Raw genomic sequence first — 6,449 nt, forward strand, 5'->3', positions numbered from 1 at the left:
CACCTCCCAGCTGATCCCTCCTCCTCCTCCCCTTCCTCCCCCCACCCTCAGAACCCGGCCTGTGGCCCCCCGTCCCCCTCAGTGCTGCTTGTCTTCTGCTGAGCTGCCTGTTTGGACACTTGCTGCAGGAGCAGAGGGACGATCAGCTACAGGGACGCACATGGTGAGCTCCTCACAACCATTTTATCTTCTCAAAAAAAAAAGAAGAAGATTTTTTTTACAGTTGTTTAGTATTTGATATAATATTGAACTAACAGTGGTGGGTTTTCCAAAGTAATTTTGTGATTAAGCAAAGTGAGACGCTTGATTTGGACTCAGTTAAACTCTTAAAATTCCTTCTCAGAATCATGTTTTCAAATAATCTCTTAAATCCTAAAACAAATACAGGAATGGCGTTGGTATAAACAGATTTAATGAAGTTTATTCTTCCAATTAGAGCAGCTTTTCCAAGCTTTCCCACAAAACCAAACCTCAAATTAAGCTTTCAGTCTTTTTGTCATCATTTCCCGTATTTTTAAAGTTGTTTTTGCCCTTAATTATATTCGTCATCTGCAAGTTCAAAAGCAAATATAATTGCAGCACATGAATAAACACTGTAAACAGGCGTCCAGCCTAAATGTGCACAGGAGGAGCAGCAGAAAGCATCTGAGCGGAGCTGTTTGATCAGCCTGATAGACCCTCTGAGTAAATATTATTGTTCCTCTCTGAGACAAAGATAATTGACTGCAGCCAATTTTCTCCTCAACAAGCGCAATTAACTGAAGCAATTACACTGTAAAACCCCGACTCTCAGCTGCTGCCAAAATAACCCAAACTAAATATGATAAACATTTGTGTTTAATGAACCGCAGCAGGTTAAAGGCAGCTTCAGCAGATGTGACTGAGCCTGATTTTTTGTCTTTTTTTCCTTTTAGCTGCTTTTATTCCATTAAAATCTCTTCAAAGGGAAAATAAACCCAATTTACCGTCTTACAGGCGCAGCAAATTAAACTTTGTGTTTTTACGCGTAAAGGATTCTTCTTAATCTTTGTTCAAACATATTTTTTGCTCATAACATAAGTTTTAATTTGATCTGCTGCTCATAAGAACCCTGCAGCGTTCCTGTCTCTGATCATCAGTCAGTCGTCATGTGGGTTTCCTTCACGCAAACACAAGCAGAGATTTTGTTTTGTTTTGTTTTGTTTTGTTTTTACCGCCGTGCCAGCAAGTCGTCTTTGGCTCGTTGCCGCGATTTCATCTCCATCTGTTTTTCGAACATCATCACGAGGAGCTGGAGAGCCGTGGAGCCTCTCGCCAACTTGTATGAAGCTGTAAAAAAAAAGGAAAGAAAAGGGAAAAGAGAGGGGAGATTTGTGAGGAAAGTCACTTTTAAATCTCAGCTATCAACATGTGTTATTTGGTTTAAATATTAAAAAAAGGCCCAGTGTGGCAGGGGGAGGCTTTGCAGAGGTTCTGACAAAGAGCCTTAGAGCTAAAGATACAAGTGGTGACAATCCTTTTTGTGTCCCCACTAAAATTAGATTATTACAACCTAAAACAGAAACTCCTGGAATCTCGGACCGAGCAGGAATTCACTTTGGGAATACGGCGGCGGAAGCTCGGCAGAGCGACTTCTCACTCTGGGATTTTATTTCTGACGGCGCTGAGAACAATTGCGAATGAACAAAGGTGGCGGTTGGGTGACGTGCTCCAACAGGTGCCGCTCCAGATGATAGAACTGATCATATTTATTTAAAGGCTTCGTGTTCGAGCGAAGCTGCAACGGAGAACCCTGGGAAATTTATCAGCTCAGCCCCGGTGTTTGTGGACACAGATTATTCTGATCAAATTCAAAACAAAGGATTTGATCAGTCTGAGGCCCCAGGCTCTACACTCCTCCATGAGATCATCAGCTGCATTTGTAATTTTTGGTGGGAAAAACAGATTTAAAATGACTTCCTGTGATRGAGGTTTATTTAAAAAAATTGCACACAGATTTGAGGTGTTGAAACATTATGTTTCTAACTTTGTCCCCTAAAAACCAAAACAACAAAAAAGCTGATTTTCTATTTAAAATCATGTTGTTGCTGTCAAACTTTAATCTTAGACTAAACTGGTTAATAACTGAGAGAAAGCTGTAAACAGAGTAAAAAAACAATAAAAAAATATATGGCTGTTTTGATTTATTTTTTTAGCCTAGCACAGGTTTTGTCTGAGCTTTCTGGATCTTTTTAAAAACAGAAATTTTCTGCTGCATTTCTGGGTCAAATACAAAAAAAAAAAATTTTTGGCGGGAAAACACTTAAAACTATTTTCCGTGATAAAAATAAAAATAAAATATTCCATGTGGTCCTGAAATAAAAAGCTGTGTAAAAATGATGATTTTTCACTTACGCCCTAGAAACCAAACAACAATGGAGCCGCTTATTTTTATTTTTTGTCTTGCCCTTTTTTTAAAGCTGTTGCTGTCAAACAAGTAAATTGGTTAATAACTGAGAAAAAACAGTAAAAAAAAATAATGCTACGAAAACCCAGTAAAATAAAATTGCAGTTGTTTCGATGTTTAGTCAAGCACAAGTCTTGTTTGAGCTCTTCTGATATTTTTSATATTTTTTTCTGCTGCATTTCTGGTTCAAATGCAAAATGTTTTTGATGTGGAAAATAGTTAGATTTAAAGTTTGCAAGACTTTTAAAAACTAAAATATTGGTGAATATGAACATGAGACATGGAGACATTGAGAATGTATGATATTTTTTGGCCTTTTTTTAAACATGTTTTTAAACCTGTCTTCCTTTATTAYGATACAAATTTTGATCGTGGTTTGAAATAGTTAACAGCTGAGAGGAAACTGTTTTGGGAGTAAATTCAGCCAGGCAAAGCACCTGTCCCAACTACTTTACATACTTGTAAAAACAGGTATTTTCTGCTTTATTTGCACCTCTCTTTCATACAGACAGAAGGTTTYCATGAGAAAAACTAATATTAAAGAAAAAGCCTTACAACTTTTTCACGTCAGGTTATGGTCAGACTGGAGATAACATGCAGCCCACTTTGCACATTGTCACAATCACTTTGTGCWCTAGAAACAATCAAATACAAGGCAGTTTTTTAAATTTATGTTTTATTCGGGCTTGCATTACTTTGTTGTGTGAACAATACTAAATAAAAAAAAAACAATGTTTTGGAGTCATTTCAGCCACTAAGCTTGTTTTTTCCTCTTTTATAGCAGAAACTCTCACCATCTACTGGTGTGACATGAGTAATTTTGTGGGTTTTTTTTTTTAGAATTTGTAGATAGGGAAAATGGCAACAAWTTAAATATTTGTTTTAAGTAATTGGGTAATAATAAAAGTAGAATTAGTGTGGAGAAGGTTTTAGACTGTTTTCCTCCATATTTTTTTATGTTTTCGTGGATTTGTTGTGTATCCTTTTTGCGTGACGATATTTTAGTAGTTTTCCTTGATTAATCGTTTTGACAAAAATTATTTTTTACAAAATAAGAAAAGAAATAGTTTTAAAAATATCCAGAGTCGTGCAGAACATGCTTCGCTGTGCGAGCAGACAGGGCCGTGACGAGGAATGCAAAAATATGTGAGATGGGTCAAATCCAGCTCATCTGCTGAGCAGAACAATCTGAGTGGAAACAGGCTGACAGTGAGAACAGGTCCGACAGACCTAAAACACACATCCATTTAATATATAACACACAATTTATGGTAATCCTTCAATTGTCTCTAGAATTTATGCTATCAAAAGGAAAATTTAGTATTTAAACACTCAGGATGGAATAGTATGTTTCATTTGAAAAAGATTTTATTTATCATGTTATAAAAAAATTAAAAAATAAGAAGAAAATATGGATTGATGGACAAAAAACAAACAAACAAAAATGTGAATGATAAAATATTCAGATTCAGAGAACAGAAACCAAAAAGTCATTTTCTGCCTTAAAAGTCAGGTTTTATTACAATAACATAATTATCTGGCGTTTACATTAGTTACTTAAGCAAATAATATCCCTAATTTCCATTAAATTTGTTTATTTATTGGTGTTTCATTGAAAAAAAACTTTTGAATAATTTCTGAGGCCTGAAAGGAAGTTTTGATTTTGTTGCGTTTCTGGTTTCACACAAACTTTAACTTCATGAAAAATAAATAAATAAAAAGCRTTGGAGAAAAACGATATGAGGTCTGCAGAAAACAAACTGCAGCGTCTCTCTCTGTTGGACCGGGCCGTAAACATGCCCTCAGGTTGTCAGCAAGTATTTTTCCAGCCTCTTGCCGGCCAAAAGCAGCTGCATGTAAAGATCACCCGCCGTGGATGCAGTTGATCTCATCGCAGCACTATTTGTTTTCTAAAGACGGATTACTGCCAAGTTCTTTTATACACTCCAGTTTACCGTAGGGCTTTAGAAATAAGAGCATCGTTATGTTTTAGAGGGTTGTTTAAAAATGTGTAAGATTTAATCCTGAATCATTGTGGGAATTAATGAAAAATCATCTGTCAGGTTGGTGTCAGACACATGATGTGTTTTTGGAGGAAGAGTGAGTCCTGGTTTGGTCTTGAGGGGTGCGTTAAAATCCTTGCGGGAGGGCGGCTTCTCATCCGTTTATCAAAGCTKAATTGTAACGGACCAACGTTTAATTAGTTGTGTAATGTGGCAAAAGACAAGAGCAAGAGTGTCATGAGAACCTCCACCTGCCTCCGGCTGCTTACAATTCCCCATCCGGGATAAAACTTTCAGCGTGATCTCAACCATCCACACCTGAATCCTGTACTAACATCTTCCCTGCCTTTGGTCCACCTCCTCACCGTTTTTTTTTAAACGAGCAGGATATGGATACCAAATGAAACCAGAGACCTAATTAATCACCCAACAATTTATGATCCCATCTTCTTATCGGTGCCTTCAGGCTCCCGAGGGGCATGTCTCGACATGCCAGGAATGGCTAGCTGAAGCATTCTGGACTCCAGGAATGTGGCTCAGTAGAACCGGGGGTCGCAGTCRGACCACTCATCGCGGCACTCGCTGCGTTTCCTGTGGCAACATAAAAAAAGGAAGAAAAAAAATGGAGTCACCCATTTTTAGCTTTTACTGTTGGTTTTGGAGGTCAGGATTGGAGGAGCTTGTCCCCTGAAAGAGCGCCAGGCCTCTCAGAGCTGTGTGGTCCCCTGAGGTGGGCTTCATGTTTCCACCGATGGTTAATTGAGTGGAATGACGAGGCCGGAGAGGCTCGAAAGCCCCCCTGTCCTTCTCCTACGAGTTTGGTTTATGCTGCCCTGCTGACTTTGCTGTCAGTGTCAAACGCTTGTTAGGACATCATCAATCTTACAGCAGTTAAGAATATTCTCYRAAACAGAATGAAAGGACCAGGTGATAAACRGAGACGGAGGAGCCGAGGGAAAGTAGCTGGAAAAGTTTGTTATTGTTGAAATATTTACAAGCGTTTTATGTATGCTCATGGGAAAAAGCAAGTCCGATTGCTTTCATTTGTAGGGTTTTACATGTTGGAACATAATTGAASAATCTGGTTTTTGCCAGGTCCTAAAATAATTAAACTTAATCTAAGTGTAAAAAAACACAAAATATTCTATCGTGTCACTGGTGCTGGTTGGTATGATCAGAATATTATATCACAGTATTTTAAACATTTAGTTTATTTATCATTGTCTCAAGGCACCGTACAAAAAACAATCAATTTAAGGAAGCCTGCAGATTGTGTTGAATTTTCACCTGGTTGCGGTTTCACAGCCTGAGCAGCCCATTGGCAGCAGTGGAAAGGAAAAACTCCCTTTTAACAATAAGAAACCAACAGAACCAGGCTCAGGACGRGCAGTCATCTGCCTTGAGGATTTATTATACTGGTGTCATGATATTTGGTGATATGTGGGGATGTTAGGTTTGGGGGTCCTCCTGGGGCTCTTTGGTTTTGAGCGGTCTTGGTGTTGATATGTTTGAGGAGGAGGAGCATGTTGCTCGTGTTTCTGCCAGCAGAGCACCARCATTTGATTGACGTCTCAGCTTTTGGAGCCGTGGTGCTTTCGAACTGCAAAGGCTGTCCCCTTTTTCTGCGCATGGGTTCTTTAGGGTGTGCCCTCAGATGTTCTGTCTGCTGAGGCTTCTCTTTCTAACGAGTGATTGACAGGCACGACGCTTCAAATATTCTTCAGGCTGTTTAAACACGTATGYTGGTATACCCAAAAATCAYATCATAACAAAAATTAAAKGGGYAATATTATGYGTTTCTCAGGCATACATTTAAATACTATACCATAATAAAGTATCTCTGTCACMTTTAGYTGTTATTAAAATGCTGTTTTTATGTTTAAATAGAAAATAAACTTATCTTCTCCTGACTTCCTCTTCTGAACGCCTTGAAATTGACCTCTGTCTCTTTAAGAACCACCTTCTGCTTCTGTCTCGCCCATTTCAGTGCAGGGGGGGGGGAGTCGCGCTCGCTGTAGGAG

At 38.6% G+C, this 6,449-nt stretch overlaps 1 protein-coding gene across 1 annotated transcript in view; it reads left to right on the top strand.

Annotated features, from left to right (window-relative positions):
* The first annotated feature begins 82 nt into the window (after positions 1-82).
* The window catches only part of ntn5 (netrin 5), a 21,498-nt gene continuing 15,131 nt past the window's right edge, over positions 83-6,449 (top strand). The window contains exon 1 of the mRNA XM_014024553.1: positions 83-163. The gene's annotated coding sequence lies outside the window, so the exon portion shown is untranslated. The remainder of the gene's footprint in view (positions 164-6,449) is intronic.

The sequence above is a fragment of the Austrofundulus limnaeus genome, unplaced genomic scaffold (assembly GCF_001266775.1).
Source record: "Austrofundulus limnaeus strain Quisiro unplaced genomic scaffold, Austrofundulus_limnaeus-1.0 Scaffold426, whole genome shotgun sequence".
NCBI lineage: Eukaryota > Metazoa > Chordata > Actinopteri > Cyprinodontiformes > Rivulidae > Austrofundulus > Austrofundulus limnaeus.